The sequence below is a fragment of the Cydia pomonella genome, chromosome 12, assembly GCF_033807575.1.
Source record: "Cydia pomonella isolate Wapato2018A chromosome 12, ilCydPomo1, whole genome shotgun sequence".
Lineage (NCBI taxonomy): Eukaryota > Metazoa > Arthropoda > Insecta > Lepidoptera > Tortricidae > Cydia > Cydia pomonella.
In genome coordinates this window covers 771,691-793,498 of record NC_084714.1, presented here as the reverse complement: position 1 = coordinate 793,498, position 21,808 = coordinate 771,691, and the positions used below count along the sequence as shown (strand labels likewise).

Below are 21,808 nucleotides of genomic sequence, written 5' to 3'. Positions count from 1 at the left end.
GCTCAAAAGATTTGCCCTGATGAGCACCATCGATCTAGATGAGGTCCAGGGTCTCATGATGGAGTCAGGAGCTGGTCACCAGAACTCCTAATCTACTCATCATAACTCCATCGTGTTTGGGTTCAATAGAGTTGCCCTGACGAGCACCATCAATCTAGATGAGGTCCAGGGTCTCATGATGGAGTCAGGAGTTGGTCACCAGAACTCCTAAACTACTCATCATAACCTCATCGTGTTTGGGCTTAATAGATTTGCCCTGACGAGCATCATCAATCTAGATAAAGTCCAGGGTCTCATGATGGAGTCAGGAGTTGGTCACTAGAACTCCTAATCTACTCATTATAATTCCAACGTGTTTGGGCTCAAAAGATTTGCCCTGACGAGCACCATCGATCTCGATGAGGTCCAGGGTCTCATGATGGAGTCAGGAGTTGGTCACCAGAACTCCTAATCTACTCATCATAACTCCATCGTGTATGGGCACAATAGAGTTGCCCTGACGAGCACCATCAATCTAGATCAGGTCCAGGGTCTCATGATGGACTCAGGAGTTGATCACCAGAACTCCTAGTCTATTCATCATAACTCCATCGTGTTTGGGCCCTGACGAGTACCATCGATCTAGATTAAGTCGAGGGTCTCATGATGGACTCAGTAGTTGGTCACCAGTAGTAGATTAGGAGTTCTAGTGACCTACTCCTGACTCCATCATGAGACCCTGGACTTCATCTAGATTGATGGTGCTCATCAGGGTAAATCTATTGAGCCCAAACTCGATGGAGTTATGATGAGTAGATTAGGAATTATGGTGACCAACTCCTGACTCCATCATGAGACCCTGGACTTCATCTAGATCGATGGTACTCGTCAGGGCAAATCTTTTGAGCCCAAACACGATGGAATTATAATGAGTAGATTAGGAGTTCTAGTGACCAACTCCTGACTCCATCATGAGACCCTGAACATCATCTAGATTGATGGTGCTCGTGAGGGCAAATCTATTGAGCCCAAACACGATAGAGTTATGATGAGTAGATTAGGAATTATGGTGACCAACTCCTGACTCCATCATGGGACCCTGGACTTCATCTAGATCGATGGTACTCGTCAGGGCAAATCTTTTGAGCCCAAACACGATGGAATTATAATGAGTAGATTAGGAGTTCTAGTGACCAACTCCTGACTCCATCATGAGACCCTTAACATCATCTAGATTGATGGTGCTCGTGAGGGCAAATCTATTGAGCCCAAACACGATGGAGTTATGATGAGTAGATTAGGAATTATGGTGACCAACTCCTGACTCCATCATGAGACCCTGAACATCATCTAGATTGATGGTGCTCGTGAGGGCAAATCTATTGAACCCAAACACGATGGAGTTATGATGAGTAGATTAGGAATTATGGTGACCAACTCCTGACTCCATCATGAGACCCTGGACTTCATCTAGATCGATGGTACTCGTCAGGGCAAATCTTTTGAGCCCAAACACGATGGAATTATAATGAGTAGATTAGGAGTTCTGGTGACCAACTCCTGACTCCATCATGAGACCCTGGACTTCATTTAGATCGATGGTACTCGTCAGGGCAAATCTATTGAGCTCGAATACGATGGAATTATAATGAGTAGATTAGGAGTTCTAGTGACCTACTCCTGACTCCATCATGAGACCCTGGACTTCATCTAGATTGATGGTGCTCATCAGGGTAAATCTATTGAGCCCAAACTCGATGGAGTTATGATGAGTAGATTAGGAGTTCTGGGGAGTTCTGGTGACCAACTCCTGACTCCTTCATGAGACCCTGGACCTCATCTAGATCGATGGTGTTCGTCAGGGCAAATCTTTTGAGCCCAAGCACGATGGAATTATAATGAGTAGATTAGGAGTTCTGGTGACCAACTCCTGACTCCATCATAAGAACCTGGATGGACTTCATTCGGGTCAAAAATAATAATACAAACCCTAACGTGATTTCAAATAACACTGAAACTCTATAGCACTAATGTGCGCAAACGATTGGCATCTTGACTACGCAGCATGGGTGCGTAGCCACCATGCCAATCGATACGACAACGAAACACTATCTGTCTCTCTCTCGTACTAATATGCACAAACGATTGGCATCTTGGCTGGGCAGCATGGGTGCGTAGCCAACATGCCAAACGTTTACGATACGACAAGGAAACATTATCTGTCTCTCTATCGCACTAATATGCGCAATCGATTGGCTTCTTGGCTAGGTATCATGGGTGCGTAGCCAACATGCCAATCGTTTACGATACGACAACGAAACACTACTCTCTCTCTATCGCACTAATATACGCAAACGATTGGTATTTTGGCTAGGCACTAAGCAAGTGTGTGGCCAACATGCCAATCGTTTACGATACGACAACGAAACACTATCTGTCTCTCTATCGCACTAATATACTTTATTTATACCTGCAGTCATTTAGTAACTTCTTCATTTTCCATTGGTGTGAAAGAGACAGAATAAAGAGCAAGGGTTATAGTACACTCTGTAGTCTGTACACTTAGTAGTAGTGTACATGAAAAAAAAAAAAACTACTGTGCATATACAATAAAATAAAGAATGCCCATATGATATCATATGACACTAAAATTAATGTTGCTTGAAATTATATTGAAAACTATCAAGATTATTCTAGTCTGCATTGAAACGCGCGTCGCGTTGCCGGCGCTCGCGTACCGAGCGCCAACGCCATCTATCGAGCGTTATTTCGTGAAATCGGAGAACGCTCCAAGGATTAAGGGCTCTTAAAGACATTTATTTACTCAAAAGAAATTTACATTTCACTTAATGAGTAGGTAGTTTACAATATTAGACACAATAAATAGTTATGACGATTCGTGAGCGTACATAGCGTAGGTATATAGCTGCAGCAGGAAAAGCAATAAAATAAAACAAAGTTAATATTCACAATGAAACCAAAGTGTTGACATAACTATTAAGTTAATAGTAAAAAATGATATGCTAGCAAAATCCATTGTATGCCAAAAATTCCTTATAGACCGCGAGCCAGCAACAATATCCATGACCACTCGCCTCCCAGCTTAAAACTCGTGTAGTGGTTAACGTCTAGGTATGATGAACCCTCGTGGACGTCAGCTGCCGCTCCGTTGGTGGGTTGAAGAATGGCAGCCAACGAAACACGTAAAACTATATCTCAATAGGGACCGGCAAGAAATAATTAATTGTAATGAATTGATTAATTCGTAAAATTGTATTTTTTGCTAAGACTGGTGTAGATGTAATCCGGCAGGAATAAATATTGTTTATTGTTATTATATTATTTACTTTTACAATACTACAAAGGCCACAACCATTTATTTAAATAATGGAAAAGCCGGAAACAACGGAGGCCACATTATGAAGATGAATTCAACAAAAAGCCATCTACCTAAATACCTAACAAGAAAAGGGAGGTGATTTAAACGCGCAAATTCACACAAAAGTTAAAAAAACAAACCGGTTAAGTGAAATGATCATTAAGAAGATAAATTAGGGTTCCGAATAGTGTTGTGCTGGTAAAAAACTGATGGATATTACTGGCCATGGCATTGGCAATACGTTGCTGGGATTATTGCCGCAAAGAGGGAATGACAGTTGATTTTACCGACTGCCGAATGAGGCTTGTTTTTTGAACGTATCTTAAGTTAGGGTGTAGTGAGTTCAAACAACAGAGTTATTGAAAATGTCGTTTTGGCCGAAAAAATTTTTTTTGCGATTTATGTACACGAAACGTACCTTTTTAGAACAATCATTTATTTTTTTGTCATATAAAAATTGCTTGCGTCAAAAATTGTGCAATGTCTGCCGGTAGGTATACCTAAACCAAGTCACATAGTGGCAAGCGTTTATCACTAAGTTATTACAGAAACAAAGTTTCACAAAAACTGACATTTTCTCTAATCGATTTCAAGAAATTTTGTAAGACATTTCAGTCTCTAAATGCGGTTAAGAATACACATTTGATGAAATATGGCGGGTTTAATATGTTAGATTGCCTGGAAATACTGCCATAGGCACAACACTAGTTCAGCACTCCCTTATCACTAAGGGCCATAATGAGCCCTAAGATTACAACAAAAGTGCCTTCTAGATAAGCCACTGAAAGGGTTAAGGGTTGCCTAAATTGCCGAGTTGCGTTTTTAAGTCAGTTATAGCGAAATAAGAGATTTCGAGGTAATACTTGTGAAACAATATTTAAAGTGCTCAGTTACCTCAAAGGCCCTGGCCAAAGAGAAACCTACCGATAACGGCTGTTCATGTAAAAAAACTTACCATTTTAATGCTTTTGGTTACACCAAACATATATGTAGCTTGGAATTTAAATAGGGTTGTTTCCAATTTTTTGAAACGCTTGTATCACGTTCTATATTAACTAAAAGTTGCCCTAAAATTCAACTTTTATACTAAAAACGGCTTTAGGTAAATATGTTAAATTAGCAAAATATATTTTGACAGATGCTTTCGCGCCCAAAACGCTCTTTGAAAATTGTGTGACCTCACAGTTTACGGTTTGACACATAACTACGTACACACGTAGAAGATACGAACTGTCAACTGACATTTGTCATTTGTTGTTTATCGCCTAACTGTCAACAGTGTCAATCCGAGAGTTGTGACGTCATCAGAATCTTCAATGACGTTTCGAGTTTGGTCACGTGATGTGTGCCAAAAGATATTTTAAATTCAATATTTCCAAAAATATGGTCAGTACAGGTCCCCTAAAAGTAGTTTAACATATTCTTATAATCCAAAAGAATTTATTGGGATACAATTCTGCCCTAACATTTGTAACCCTTGATTTGTGCCCTAACATTAAACACGTGTTTTTTAGTCACTAGCGCGACATTCGGAGAGCCTGGGTCTCCTAAACACGTCGCGCGAAGCACGGCCGTCGTGAACGCTGCTCACACTGTTAGTGCTTCAGAAAGGAGACCTAGGCTCTCCGAAACATGTCGCGCGGGTGACTAAAAGCACTTGAGTTTAAACCGTAAGATTAGTTTAAAATATAACTTGGGCTGTATTGAGATTCAGAATTGGTTATCAGTTTTATGCCGTTCAGTATGGCGTATGGCGTTCAGTTTTATGCCGTGTCGTACAGCTGCGTTCGTGACCCACAAATGGTCTAGCCGGAAGATCAGCGCTGACTTTTGAGTTAGCATTAATGCTGAGGCGGGGCCATTTCGTGGTAAACTATTTATTTATTCTATGTTTCTTTCTTTTGTTGTTGTTATACTTTTGTATGTCATAGTTTATCACGAATAAATGCAATGATTTCTGATTTCTGGTTATGGTGAGTTGTGCCATGAAAGCATCTAGCTTACATTGGACGTCGTTTCGAAGTCGTATTATAACAATATGAAAAGTTTAACCCATTCAGCGCTAATCACGACACGTTGTCGTTTTGTAGCTACGAAGTGTAGTTTGTACGCCTACCACAAGTTTTTGTTCCTTCTGCATAGGTATAGTTCACCATTCCTGTTATGCCATACTTGTTTGAGTATTATTATGTTAGTATTAGTCTTCCTCTGATGCTGTTTTGATAATATTAAAATCCTGTAAATTGATATAATGGACCACGTAGTGATTATATGCTCTTTGTAATGGACGCTCGATATTGGTCTGGTCTGTCATTGCCTTTTAGTTCGTGTAGCTACCGTTGGCGCTTGTTGCGTATGCAGCTGTAATGTTCAGCCAAGGTATGGTTGGACCGGACCGATACGTGCTATGTTTACGATGCTTGATATATAAATAATCTTTACTTAATTTAGTCGTTTTGTTTTATCTATTTTTCAATTTGTTCACTCTATATTATTTTATGTCTTTTTCCTTCTTGAATGTTACCTTTCGTGATTTTTCTCACTTGATGGTCTCATCGGAAGATCAGCGCTGGAAACCACCAGCAACATGCCGAGATGAGGCTATTTCGTGGCACTTTATACTTTCTTTGTTTTTGTCTTGTTTGTGTTTACGAATAAAAATTATTATATTCTATTCTAAGTATTTCCGCTATATACCGGAAAATTTATGATATCGGCTACGACGTAGCGCTACAACCAAAGCTCAGCGGCGAATGTGTTAACGAAATGGAAAATCTGAATTTCCCGGCTGCACTACGCCGTAGCACTTTGAAGCACGTAGCATGTTCATGCATGTAACTTAACAAGCAAACATTCTGACTTAACCCATTCAGCGCTAATTACGACTCATTGTCGTTTTGCCTCTACGAGGCATTTTCACTAAATACATACTTTACTAAGGATGAGTGTTTTATTTCCTGTTTTGTTTTCATTTCTGTACAATAAAGAGTTTTACTGCTACTACTACTACTACATACCAGGACACCCATGTTATAGGCTACAACGTAACGCTAAGACCGTAGCTCAACGGTGAATATGATACTGATCTAACATGTATGTGACAAGAGGACCTGCTGAATTGCGCATTATGTCAACCTTCAACTAACGTCACTTTTAGAGGACCTGCTGAAGTACGCATTATGTCAACCTTCTACTAACGTCACTTTTAGAGGACCTGCTGAATTGCGCATTATGTCAACCTTCAACTAAAGTCACTTTTAGAGGACCTGCTGAAGTACGCATTATGTCAACTTTCTACTAACGTCACTTTTAGAGGACCTGCTGAATTGCGCATTATGTCAACCTTCAACTAAAGTCACTTTTAGAGGACCTGCTGAATTGCGCATTATGTCAACCTTCAACTAAAGTCACTTTTAGAGGACCTGCTGAATTGCGTATTATGTCAACCTTCAACTAACGTCATTTTTGACACTGACAGATCAGTATCATATCAGTATCGTATTGGAAACAGACTGAGAAACTCTAATTGACCTGGTAGCATAAGTAAACTTATTATTCAAATTTTAATATAGTTTTGGCAGAAAAGGTAATCAATCTTAAAAGCACTAAGAGTAAATTATTACTCTACTAGTCCCTAATTCACAGAAACACTATATTAGTCTACTGGAGACCAAATCAAATTTACATTTTGATATCTAAATGATGTCATTGCGTCTCGCTCGCGCCAATACATAAACGGAAAAATATGTGAAGTCACGGTCTTTAATTGATGAGCCATTTAGGGTTCAACCTATAGGTAATTCAGTTTATTAATACTTACGGCATTAAACAAACAAATCAGCCTGAAACCTAAATGGCGAATCAATAAAGACGGTGACATAAAAATATAAGTTCGAATTGGCCTCCTGGTCCTTATTTCACAGGAGTCCATCGTAATTATGATTCGGCATCATTAGTCATCGGCATGAGCCCTGTCAATGCCCTCGTCACGCCGAATGAGGGTCTGAGTCGGGTCGTCACAGGACTGAGTGCGTCATTACATTTCAAGGCAGAAATATCGAAATTTCGGGAATCTTAGGTCTAAGAAACTTTCACGTAATTTAGTATTTGTAACGAACTAGTTTATATAAGTATTTAGTGGTTGCGGCCTCGACGTGGTGCCCTTTTTATAGGGATGGAGGCAAAACATTCCTTATTAATTTTGTTGCAAGTGTCCATGGGCGATGGTAATGGCTTACGACTAGCCAATTTGTCTGCTCGTTGGCCTCTTTTATCATAAAAAATACACCCTAAGCATTAGGATTTTTTTATACACGTCGATGGTAAACAAGCATACGGCCCGCCTGATGGTAAGCAGTCACCGTAGCCTATGGACGCCTGCAACACTAGAAATATTACATGCGCGTTGCGATCTATATGCCTTCCATTTTAGTTTATAATTTATGTAAATGTGACTACTTAAAAATAAATCCCAATATTTTATAAAAAGATAATTCCGTTTGACCCTGTTTGTAGATCAGTATTCAATTAACAGCAGTCAAAAATGTGCTTAGCGAAAATATGCGGAAAAAATTGCTAAAATATTTTTTTTTAAGAGACGCGGAACGAATATTTAAGTAAATCAGGTACCTAGTTAAAATTAAGACTAATGTTTTTGTGTCTAACAGATTAACTAAAATACGGTTAATTTCATGCTAATTTAAGCATCTGCATGATTCTAGCACTACTAACTCATGTGTCTGAGAACTAATAAGCGTTTAAACAACTAGAATTCAGGCTTAACGTAATTTTGGCCATCGCTTGTACAATGCAGAGCTTCTATTGTTTCTCTGTGTTCGCCAAAATCAATTCCATGCATGCAATATGCATGCATGGCCAGCTGAATGGAGCTTGAACTATGTCAAGTGGTGCTATAAACGAATTGTAGGAAAATCATCTTTCCTTTCATTTCATTGGTTAAAGTATTTCTAAAGTTGAACTTTACAATTTGGTGCCGTGACCAGGATTTATAGGCTCAGGTTACAAATTTAAATAGTGTCATTTGGTTTAAATATAAATTATTAAATAAAATAAAGTTCACACTATGATAATAATTTTTGTAAGAAACTTGCTCTGTAGTGAGTTATTTGAACCAAAATTTTTAGCCGTGAATACATAGAAATTAAAAAAAATAAGAATGTTTTATTTACTTTTGTTTATCACTTCCTAAAGCTTAGTTCATATAGAATTGGCACATAATTAGCAATGTTTAAAAAATAATAATTCCATGGCGGGAAAATAAATCGATAGTTACAGTTCAATCACCAACCTTCAAAGTATTAATGGTGAAAATATTGTTTTTCCAGCTTTATGCATTTTAAAGTTTTCGACCATGAAAATTGAGAAAAGGAGATTGATCGTGCACAAATACTTCCAAAATTCTTATGGATCCCGGACGAAGACAGCTAAGTCGCTTAAGATGCTAAAAGCTAGTATTTGTAGGGTCATAAAAAGTTACAAGGAGACTATATCAGCCGTCAGGAAAAGACAAACTAATCGGAGGTCTGGGACAAATAACAAGATTTTGCGGGGAAAAGTGCCAAGGTCACTCAAAACAAATTTCAGGACGGTCTAATTACGATTTATCCCAAAAATACAAAGAAACTTCTAGAAAGATAAAGATGATTCACCTCAGAGGTGGCTATAAGAGCTATCGAGCAATAAAACAGCCAAATCGGACTGTGACGACAAGACGTATGTAAAACTCGATTTTAATCAACTACTCGGTTCGAAGTTTTATATGGCCAATAATAGAGGTAATGTACCCGAAAAATATAAGTTCGTGAAACCTGAGAAGTACGCAAAAAAACATATGATATGGCAATTAAGGAATTTATAATTGCGGCTGTAAGACGAAAAGTTTTATAACATAGTCAACAATGAAGTCGGATAATATATCTTTATATTAAAGAGAGCTTAGAGAAATGAGTATTGCCATTTACTAGAACCCATAACGGTCCTGTGAAATTTTGGCCAGATTTAGCCAGCTGCAACTACTCAAAAAAAGTTTTGGCATGGTATGTTAATAATCAGGCCAAATTCATACCCCGCGAGATGAATCCTCCGAATTGTCCCCAATTTCAATCTATTAAAAACTACTGGGCAATGATGAAATAAAAATTTAAACAACACTAGTCAAATTGTCTAGGGTGTCAATTCATTGCGATCTACAAGAAATCAACACGCCAAAAATGTCGACAAAAGTGTTGTGCAGAAGATGAGGGGGTCCATTATGAAAACAGTTCGTAATTATTTACATAACAAAGATTTTTTTTTAATTTATACGTGTTTGAAAGCTAAATACATTACTATTTAAAATCATCATTCATAACTTTCTTATTTTATTTACTTAATAAAAATAAAAATCTTCTAGTGCGTACCAATTCTATATGAAGAACTATGCTTTAGTAACACAACTGCTTACTAAATAAATGTACTGAAATAAACACAGCGTTTTCCCTAAATCGTCTCAGATTCAAATGTGTTCTAAACCGGTTCTAGTGCCTACAGCTACACAGCTATAGTATGTATTGGGCCGGACTGGCCGGAGCGGGCATTGTCTCCGAGCCGTAGAATCAATTCCACGCTTCTGCCTTTTGTTCCACCGTGATGGATCGCGGACACGACGCACTACACAGAACATACACTATTATGCATTTTATTTGATTACATTGGTATTTTTCATGATTTATTATTTAATGCAGCAGATAAAAGACCTATTTTACTTCTTATTTTAAAACCTTAGATTAAAATGGCAGTCCCTTTGAAAGTTTCGACGTTTCGAACGCGAAATTGCACTAGTGATTCCGAAGAAATATTGACTAAAATTAACAAGTAAAAAGACAGGCAAGGTCTTTATACTCTTCAACTATAGATGATAGTTGAAAAAGTGTAGCGGACAGAACAACGTGTCAGAATTATCTGATAATCTCAAATAGTTTTACAAATTTAGATATATTTTACTCAGTCCACATTTATTTATTTATTTATTTTAAGAAGTACCAACAGCTATTAAAATATTATGCATATTTAGGTAACAATACAAAGCCAATCACAGGAACTCACAGATAGAAATGGAATAACAATATAACAAACTTTGCGCGCAAGTTCACACAATGCTATCACGAATTTTACAATTTAAAAAATACAAAAAAATGTTTTTATACAACTCAAAGCTAAAAAAAAGTATCTTCTATACTCTTGCAGAAAATTGATACTTGTATGAAACAACCATTTTAGATTTAGAGACATCTTTTTCTGTAAAGCTAGTAGAGAATGGTAGATAATTTTGACTCGTAGCCTTATCGCTGCTAGTGTTTTAAAATTAGTCATAATGCGTATATTTTATACCGAATTCTGCGTATCTAACCCGCATAATCTAATGGACGATAACAATTGAAATACTGTTCCAAAAATACTGGTATGAAACACAAAGATAACAAAGGTGAATTATCGGACGAATTTTGCAAGAAGCAGACAATGTGGTTTGTTAGAATTATGCGTTGCGGTAAATTAGCACAAGCTGAATAGGCTTGGTGAATAGGTTTCAGAAGTTTTTTCGTATAATGGAAAGCACTTAGAAACCGAAAAGCATTAGGCACTAATGTTATCCATTAGGAATACTTGGCACATTGAAAATTAATAGTATATATATGTAGCTGCAAAAATGCTAGGTATGTAGCAGCAAAAATTTGTTCGACAAACACGTAATCTGAGGCATTCTTATTTACTGGTCGAGGTGTGTATACTATTTTTCTGTTCGACGGGGCCAGAAAGCGGCAACTTCGAGCGATAATATAATTATAGTAATATACCGTAAGTACCGACAGATATATATCTTAGTATAGCTATGCACCACATACGTCAACGATATCAAAATATATCTCGCTGTGTGTCTAGCACCTACATTGTGAGAGAGACGAAATATATCAAAAAATATACCGTAGTATACCGAGCTATATATCACAAGGTATATTAAGATGCCTTGGTATAAGATATATCTTTAGATAGGTATCTGAGTCATTATTTAACCGTGAGAAATCATGTTGTTGAATTGTTATTTTTGGAAAGTTTTAATAAAAAAGTAATCGATGAGTTCGATCAAAAATAAAATTACACCTTTGTATAAGCAATTTTCATATTTTGAGCTTTTGTGAAAGAATTATTAAAAATTTTATATGGTGCGTTTAGACCTTCACTTAGTTCGTAATTATTACTTATCAAGCGAAAGTTGTAGAGAAAGGCTTCATGATTGATATTTATTGGTAATTTTAGTAATGAGAATATAATATTTCTGAGCGATTACAAAGAAATTAAAGCCAAATTTGGCTTCGTTCGAATGCATTATATAAAAATGTATATATATTCTGTTATTATAAAAAATCGGCATCGGCAAAGAGCCTGTCGGCATTCTTTTGGAGCGTATATTTCCGAAAATATGCACTTTATCAAAAAATGGTTAGGTATTGAAGTCCCTTATTTGTTTTGATAGACCTATCCAGCGATACCCCACACCATTGGCTTAAAGCGAAAAATGTTTTATAAAGAAAACCACTTTGCATTGGGGCTACCCTCAAAAAATTTTTTGTACTTTTACCGTTTGTTGCCATGCATAATTTATGTATCCATGCCAAAATTGCAGCTTTCTAGCACTATCTATCACGGAGCAAAGCTGCGGACGGACGGTCAGGCGGACATGATGGCGAAACTATAAGGGTTCCTAGTTGACTGTGGAACCCTAAAAACCTATGATTTTAACAGCCTACCTAATGTAAGTTTGTGTCGTGTGTTGTATTATACTTTTGTCAATCGTTAATTTGATAATGCCTGAGTGACTGCATTTCTGATCGAATTTTGGAAAAGCAGAAGTTTATACAGGAAAAACTGTAGTTGGGTCAAAGTAAAGGCCTCTCCAAACGTCACCGATAATCGAATGGGATTTGCAATACCTTGTGGTATTTGATTTAATTCGTAGCTCCTACGTACGGCCCGATTCGAAGAATGAGATACGATAACGATAAGTTCTGGTTTAGATAAATTCTCATTTAGATATCGTTTCACTTTGACGTTAGAAATATCGTAGATCTTATTCGGATCACAGCGGAATCGAAATAAACGTCAATTTTGACATGTTATTTAGTTATCTTTCCAAGATCTTAAATGTGTCTTAATTATTCTTCGAATCGGGCCGTTAGCCAGCAGTTAGAGACAAAACTTTACAGCTTTGATGAACACACAAATTTTCTCTCCTGTGGATAAATTATCAGTTTGTGGGCATTTAGGTAATGATTTTATCATACTTTTTTTAATACCACGTCGGTGGCAAACAAGTGTATACGGCCCGCCTGATGGTAAGCAGTCACCGTAGCCTATGGACGCCTGCAATACTAGAGAAATGAAAAATCTGTCGAAGTCTTTATTGAATAACTTTCCTACCTGTTAAAATTATATAAAAACCCTTTGCTAATTTTATTTATTATTAAAAATGTTTCTTAAAAACCCTCTGTATTTTAGCATAGATAAACGGTTTATTTTTAAAATGTTTCTAAAAGAAAGCCTAAGTAATTTAACATTAAAAAAAGTTTCAATTCAAGTTTACGTTTGGAACATTTGCGAAAAAAAGCCTCTAAAAGGAGTAAAAGGTTTTGGCGTAAATGTCTTTATTACAGATAAGATTAGATAAGAATATAGACGAAGTCCATACCAGTAGGGCTAAGATGGTCGGCGCTATATCATTTGTCACCATGCCTGTCACGTTCTAACAAATATGTAAGTGCGAAAGTGACGGCCATAGTGAGAAGCGATTAAAATGGAACCATGCTGCCACTGCTGTAGGGCTAATATGGTCGGCTCTTTATCACTTGTCACTATGTCTGTCACGTTCTAACAAGTATATAAGTGCGAAAGTGACGCATGGCATGACAGGTGATAACAATGCGACCATGATACCGCCGCAGTAGGCCTAAGATGGTCGGCTCTTTATCATTTGTCACCATGCCTGTCACGTTCTAACAAGTATGTATGTGCAAAAGTGACAAGCATAGTGACAGGTGATAAAAATGGAAACATGCTGCCACCGCAGGTTGGCTTTATGACATTTGCAATGACACAGTATGGCAATATCATAATAAACTCACGGCCTCTGGATTGATACTCCAACGCTCTCAACCACCACATGGGTTGGAAAATTTTGCTGCCTACGGATGAGGTCTTGGTGGCTCAGATGGCAGAGCGCTGGAGTATCGATCCAGAGGCCGTGAGTTCAAGTCTCACCCAAGACAGTCATTTTTTCACTTTTAAATTTATTCTAAGATTATAATTGGTAGAGAATGGCTCGTGGCATTAAGTCCACCTTTTGTACTATCAGATTGTTTTTCTTTTGTGCAATAAAGATTAAATAAATAATTAATGTTAAAATTCTATGAAAATATAAAATGTATAATGACACTCCACAATTTGTTACATTCAAATCAGTGTCATGTCATCCATAGGGTCCCAGCGCGCATAAGTTTTTTGGAGAAATCGCGAAACGTCTGGTTGACGTAACTGGTGACCGAAGAGCTGGCGGCTTCCTCGCACAACGTATCAGTATTGCGATACAACGAGGAAATACCGCCAGCATCCTTGGTACAATGCCTCAAGGGCCTATTTGAGATATAAGCTAGATATAGTAATCATCTGTATATGTCCATTATGTATATTGTTATCTCAATAAATATATTTGATTTAAAATCAGTGTAAAGTTCGACGGACTTAAGACATTCTTTTTTTATTATTTAGAAAACAAACAGCCTTTTACAAATATGTGTTGGTAAAATAAACTAAAATAGTGTTAGAATTATGGACATTGTATGATATAATTCATTGATGTCCAACACTGAATTCCGTACGTAAATACTATTTTAATTAAATTATGATTTATCATGAATATGGTAACGTTATAATGTTCATAATTTAGAATTAAGAAGTTAAACTGTTATGAAGATTTAAGTCCCCGCCAACACATACTGTCACAGTGGCGCCGTAGTTTTATGCACCGTCCACCAACGTCGGCCGGCGGGGTTCTCACAATGAGGCAGTATGCGTTGACGTGAACCGACGTTCGATTACTAAGACAGTATCTGCAAGTTAATTGATATCCATGTACCGTTAAATAGTTTTCAATGGTTGATATTAAGTGAATAAAAGTTGTTAAAGTGTCTTGAGTGTTTTACTGCAGCTCGCTGTCCTACAAATTCAGAAGTAAGGGATGTAAAGGAGTTGTAAGTATCAACTACTTGAGTCGAACCAGTGGTTTGAACAAATAATAAAAACGTAAGTATCGATCTGATTTTACTATTATTGCTCGTTTTCGTAAATTGTGTTCAGTGGTGTTCATGCGTAAGGAAGCTATTAAATTAGTAGCCAAGGTAAATGCTTAATACGGGCTTAAATGCACAAAACTGCTACGGCTATGATAAATAAAAGAGATAAAATGTAATATAATAATAAATAATAGCATTGCTTACTGTGCACATAGGATATTAAGTATTCGAAGTTGTTTGGTAAATAGTGTTACAAATTGAACTGGTTTTTTTTCTTCATATTTCGTTATATTCATTTTGTTTAATATTAAATACTGACACAACAAATTAAATACGTATCAAACGTCAAGGTTCTTTAAAAATAGAAAAGGTGTATTTGGAGATGATTACTGAAGTTGCGGTTACTGTAAATACCTATGTATTAAAATGATATCGATGGTACTTTGCTAAATACTTTCTATTACTGCCTGACTGAACACTAATGATATTATTTATGCTAAGCTGATGTTTTGAGTTACAAAATCATATTTTAATGGGGTGCATATATTTGGGGAAAAGTATAAATAAAAGTACCAGTTCATGCTGTTTAAGTTTAATATCATGCAGTATCTTTTTGATGATTATTGCTTCATTCTACCCTCATATTTGCGTTAATTTGAAGACAGAGATTTGCGTTAGAAATTTACATTTCAGGAAATGGAGGGCGATCAGAGAAGGTCGCGTGTACTGACGACGCCACCTTCTAGTCAGCACCGGTCACGCAGCAGGACCAGGCGCGCTGACGGACGAGGTGGTCGTCGCAGGCGCAGTCGGAGCAACCGATCGCGAAGTCCACGTGGCGGCACGCGGTAGCCGCGCAGCCGGAGCAGTCAGCGGGCACGGGAGCGCGCTAGCGGACGTTGGTCTCGCAGCGACAGGCGCCGGGCGCGCAGGCGGAGCAGCCATCGGGGGCGCGGTCGTCCAAGCAGGTCTCGCTCGCGCGGTCAGCGGCGGCGCAGTGAGAGACGACGGTCTCACAGCAGGGCTGCAACCGTGACGGCCTCACCACAGGGAAGGCGACGCGATCATGGACTTGTACGTGAGTCTCTGAATACCCACTCTGTTCCCAGTAATAATGTTACCATGTTACAACTGGTAGAGGCTTTGCGTACCATGAGTGATAAGGGTTCTAATGAAAAATTGTCAAATCAAAACACATACCGGAATTTGATCCATCTTGTAAGGAACAAACGATCGCGATGTGGATACACAAAGTGAACGAATGCGCAGTTATATATAACTGGAACGATCGTCAAACCGTTCACTTTGCGTTACCAAAACTTAAAGGTCTAGCTCAAAAATGGTACGCTGGCCTCTCAACTGTTATGTTTTCCTGGCCAGAATGGCAAGATAAATTAAAAGTAGCATTTTCTAGCAATGATAATCATGGACAATTACTTACGACAATGCTTGCCAAACGTGCTAGATTTAGTGATTCGTTAGAAGAATATTTTTATGATAAGATAATGTTGCTAAACCGTTGCGGTCTTACTGGCAAGAAAGCCGTTGATTGTTTAGTGTTCGGGATTGGGACCGTGCGAAGTGCATGGTGGGGGTAAGTAAATCGATCCCAGCGCATAAGGTGGTAAAAATTTGAACTAACTGCGGATAGCGTCTTTAACATTTCGTACAATTATATGGCTCGAAATGAAACTTTGAGTTACGATTACTCCTGAAATATTCATTTAAATTGTATGGTGTAAGGGACCAATGTAATCTGTATGAAATGCTTAATATAACTAACGTATTTATTTTGATAATTGTTAATAATGTATCCATGTAAATAGCTTTGCAAATGCCACATATTACGTGATCTTTTTCTAGAAGTTACGAATATGTATAGTAAGTTATCCTTAAAAGATAGACATTTAACATCGCGGACTTTTTTGTAGACCTATGAATGAGAAACAACCCCACCATACATTGTGTTGTTATAGCTCAAACGGATTAGGCAGCGTTTTCGATTAAAGCTCCTAGCCAACGTGATTTTTTCCGACAACATCGTTATATTTCAAACAATTTACACAAAACCTTAACAAGTTATATACTTAAGCCTTCCTCAAGAATCACTCTATTGATAGATGAAAGTCGTATGAAAATCCGTTCAGTAGTTTTTAGTTTTGGAGTAGTTTTATAAGATGTAGTGAATTGACGTTTTCCCCTAGACTTGCGGACACTAGGTTGCGTGACAGTCGTGCACGCTCCCAATAGATGATCGTAGTGTCCGCCTAGGAGCTGGAGCGGCTCGTTTCGATAGTCCGGATCAGTTATTACCTTTCTTAAAGAGCGCCAAGAATAGTTCGTATGTTAATCAAAAGGTCAACGCTAAGACCGAAATTAAATCAGATTTAGGTAATAAGAGCACAGCTAATAGTAGTGATAAACCGATAAAGTGCTTTAACTGTTTACAAGACGGTCATTATAAATCCCAGTGTCCTAAACCTGTAATAAAATGTAGTACATGTATGCGTCATGGGCACTCCACCGAAAATTTTCAGAAAAACAACATTAATAACATTGACAGTACTAGCAAACCATCATAACCGAGTATGTATGTAGGAGTGTCTGATCTAAAGTAGCTAACTTTGGATACATACTAACATAGCTACCTAATATGCTTAAGCGAGCATTAATATTTATCAATAATTATTTAATAATATTCGTTAATAAAAATGGCTTGCGAGTGTTTTCTTGACTTCGGTAGCGCGTAGAGACATCGATCAAGGTAGAATTACTTATACAACTACCAATGTCGTGGTACAAAAGAATAATAAGCAGTAATTAGAGATATCCAGATAGGAGTTATTTCTGACTAGTAGTTCGAAAATTATGTAGATAGTAGGATTCAGTTAATTTATGCGTCTATTACGAGATTTGATGGGTTGATTATTGATTATAACAGAAACCAAAGTATACGGGATAAGTTTAACTTCGATGGTATTAAGCGTTTTAACCAAGGCGCGAACAGTATATACACATGGATATATAATTATATTTATCTATAGCAACTGAGGTAAAGGATCGTCGCTGACCAGGTCTGAAGAGGCGCAGAGCGCAAAAGAGGCCAAGCCTAGTAATAATAAGCTAAATAAATTTGTGTGCGTTAATGTAGTCCAGCCGTCGCGAACCTTTGTTGCAAAATATTTAGTTAACGATACATTTACTTGACCATGAAACTACCATATGGTACTAGATTTACCTATTTACGCAAACCTTCCATAGTTAATCTACAATTTTTGGTAGATTGTGATGTAATCCAGCTTTCGACATCTCCCTGTGACTTATATAGTGTTCGTTAGGAAGACTGGTAATGATAATAGGCGTGGTACAAATTATAGGACTCTACTGAAATTAATAAGTAATTAATCGAGAGGGAATTTGGCGATGCCCAACGAGAAATTTGAGTTTGGGCACTAACGCGTGCTTGACTTTCCTGCGTAAGGTCTAAGTGTTTGGCAAATCATATAAACAGGGGTAGTGCCTTGTCAATGTTATGTCACCATAAATTGATAGTAATTAGCTTATATGCGTAATATGTTAATGCCGATTTATAACAATCTTATTTAGGATCGGTTTTAAAATTATCATAAAAACGGTACTGACAGTTAAACACTCTGTTACTTTTCCAATAGAAGTGTAGAATATCTTGGATTTGAATTAACTTAGAGGGTGCTTGTGAAATATAGGCAGTTTAGGGGGTACATGGTTTACCTTAACCTCACAATCCAATCCACACGGTATTAGGCAGTTTGTAGGGTTTTGTAGTTTATTTGACGTTTTGTGAGAAACTTTGCAGTTGTCGTACAGACATGCATAAAGTCTTATGGGCTCCAAATATTAGTTACAAAAAATTGAGAATATTTACTGGTTGTGTAAGTTTTCAATTCTCTGGGGGAGACCTTTTCAAACGCGACGTAGTACCGAGAGTCGCTAGAATGGCTGCGCGCTTAGCAGAAATCCATCACCTAGCGTTATTCCCACAAAGGTAGTATATGTGGCGTTTCCAACCAAACTGGTGCTTATTTTCGGTTGTCATTAAAACGCTATTTCCATGAAACTTCAATATTAAATCAACCTAACCGAAAACCGACAATGTGGTACCTTTTGACTGATAACGTCACATATACATAGTAGTAGTAACGTTATAATATGTGTACCCTGACTGGTTAAGTTGCACTATACAAAGCCCTGATTCGGAGATAGAAAGTATTAATATTATGGTAACAGAATCGAGATCAGCGTATGTAGCATGTATGACAGTTATGGGAAATATGGCGACTTGTCGATATGGTATTATAAAAAAAAAAGACAATGAGTTCATTTCGGGCCTGAAGAACTCAAACACACATTTTCGTTGGCTTATAGTGATATAAGTTTCAATGTTTCTAGATTTGTTAGAACTGTTAAACTTATATAAATTGTATCTTTGGTGTGTCTAAGCGGACAACTTCAGATAACGAATCGTATTTCACGTAGCAAGTTCGAGACATACAATAATAATGTATAATAATGTTGACATAGATTAATAACAAAATAATACCGGTGAGTAATACCTTTGTTTTGCTTATCAAACGTGTTTCAGTTCTATTGTATCTCTGATCGTATTAGGTGTTTTCTAAATTTGTTATTTCTATCTTTATAACATGTTCTGTGTGAACTCTTATTTTGTGTGCTGTTGTATCCAGGCGTTGACTTGTCATTTAAGTAATAACTTGAATGTAATGATCTATAGCTAAAAGTATGATCTAGTGGTTGACTTTGTATGAAATCATGTTGTTATGCCTTGTCGTAAGATCGTTATAAATGTGTTATGATATCAAATAAAGAGACCGACAGGCTCAAGGTAGAAGCGACTTGAACTGTCATTGGTTGTAATATATGTGGCGGGCTCAAGGTAGAAGCGACTTGAACCGTCACTAGTTGTAAAGTATGTGGCAGGCTCAAGGTAGACGAGACTTGGACTGCGCCATGATTGAGGTGGTTTCAAGGTAGTAGCGACTTGTACCACTGATTTTGTGGTCAGATAAGTTTGTTGCGGTTTCAAGATAGAAGCGACTTGTACCGCATTTAAAAGTATTATATAGAGTCAGTAGGGGCAGGCTCAAGGTAGACGAGACTTGGACTGCGCCATGATTGAGGTGGTTTCAAGGTAGTAGCGACTTGTACCACTGATTTCGTGGTTAGATAAGTTTGCTGCGGTTTCAAGATAGAAGCGACTTGTACCGCATTTAAAAGTATTATATAGAGTCAGTAGGGGCAGGCTCAAGGTAGACGAGACTTGGACTGCGCCATGATTGAGGTGGTTTCAAGGTAGTAGCGACTTGTACCACTGATTTCGTGGTTAGATAAGTTTGCTGCGGTTTCAAGATAGAAGCGACTTGTACCGCATTCAAAAGTATTATATAGAGTCAGTAGAGGCAGGCTCAAGGTAGACGAGACTTGGACTGCGCCATGATTGAGGTGGTTTCAAGGTAGTAGCGACTTGTACCACTGATTTCTTGGTTAGATAAGTTTGCTGCGGTTTCAAGATAGAAGAGACTTGTACCGCATTTATAAGTTCAGATGTCTTTTCTTCTAATGTACCTATTTATGATTTTTAGATAGAAGCGATACGTGTTATGTAAATTTTACATATTGTGGTGGCTTAAAATCAGGCTGGAGTAAAGTCGGGATATTAACTTTTTGTAGTATGAGATCCTTACAGTAATGATTTTGTGATATAAATGAATAGTTCAATTAACTTAGCTTGTACACGGGACGTGTACATGTTGCGGATGGCCGAATTGTTAGAATTATGGACATTGTATGATATAATTCATTGATGTCCAACACTGAATTCCGTACGTAAATACTATTTTAATTAAATTATGATTTATCATGAATATGGTAACGTTATAATGTTCATAATTTAGAATTAAGAAGTTAAACTGTTATGAAGATTTAAGTCCCCGCCAACACATACTGTCACAGTGGCGCCGTAGTTTTATGCACCGTCCACCAACGTCGGCCGGCGGGGTTCTCACAATGAGGCAGTATGCGTTGACGTGAACCGACGTTCGATTACTAAGACAGTATCTGCAAGTTAATTGATATCCATGTACCGTTAAATAGTTTTCAATGGTTGATATTAAGTGAATAAAAGTTGTTAAAGTGTCTTGAGTGTTTTACTGCAGCTCGCTGTCCTACAATAGGCTTAAAGTTTCCTACATTACTAAGAAAACTATTACTAAAAATTGTAGATTACGCAATTGTAAAATACCCGTTTAGTTGTACACAACTAAAGTACAAAAACAATGCAAAATATTACCGGAAACAATTTATCAATTTCTCAATTTAGGCCTTAAGTGAAATAAATAAATAAATATAATAAATAAATATTATAGGACATTATTACACAAATTGACTAAGTCCCACAGTAAGCTAAATAAGGCTTTTGTTGAGGGTACTTAGACAACGATATATATAATATATAAATATTTATAAATACTTAAATACATAGAAAACACCCATGACTCAGAAACAAATATCCATGCTCATCACACGAATAAATGCCCTTACCAGGATTTGAACCCGGGACCATCAGCTTCGTAGGCAGGGTCACTACCCACTAGGCCAAACCGGTCGTCGAAATATGTTTCAACATTCAAATATTGTACTCGTACAGTCAAGTGTAAGAATATGGGTGTACACATCTTACTCAAAAATACGTCCCATACCATCTTATTCCAGTGTAATAAGAGCGTAGTACCATATTTATGAGACGATTCTTTCGATAAATATTTTTGCACTTGACTGTACATGCACCTACAGTCACGAAATTTGAAGGTTTATCACTTACCAATTATATGTAACGGCATTAAGGTTCAAAAGTGACAAACATTCAAATTCCCTGACTGTCAAAGTCCCTGTTTACAATTCACCCACAAAAGAGGCCGAGTCAGAAATGTGAGGAATGCTTTTAGTCATATTCATATTTAGAGGGTCAACAAACATTTGTATAAGCAGCATTTGTAATATCATGAAAGGTAAAGGTACGCGGTCTTCATATTAAGGCAATTAGATTGTATTT

The 21,808-nt window shown here is 37.4% G+C and overlaps 1 protein-coding gene, 1 long non-coding RNA gene and 1 other non-coding gene across 5 annotated transcripts in view; 2 read left to right on the top strand and 1 right to left on the bottom strand.

Moving 5' to 3' along the window:
- Positions 1-21,808, bottom strand: part of LOC133523223 (uncharacterized) — a 524,757-nt gene that overhangs the window by 395,558 nt on the left and 107,391 nt on the right. The window lies entirely within an intron of this gene.
- Positions 1-21,808, top strand: part of LOC133523240 (uncharacterized) — an 89,569-nt gene that overhangs the window by 46,363 nt on the left and 21,398 nt on the right. The window lies entirely within an intron of this gene.
- Trnad-auc (transfer RNA aspartic acid (anticodon AUC)) lies at positions 13,605-13,677 on the top strand. Its single transcript has one exon. It is a non-coding gene; the product is annotated as a tRNA-Asp (tRNA).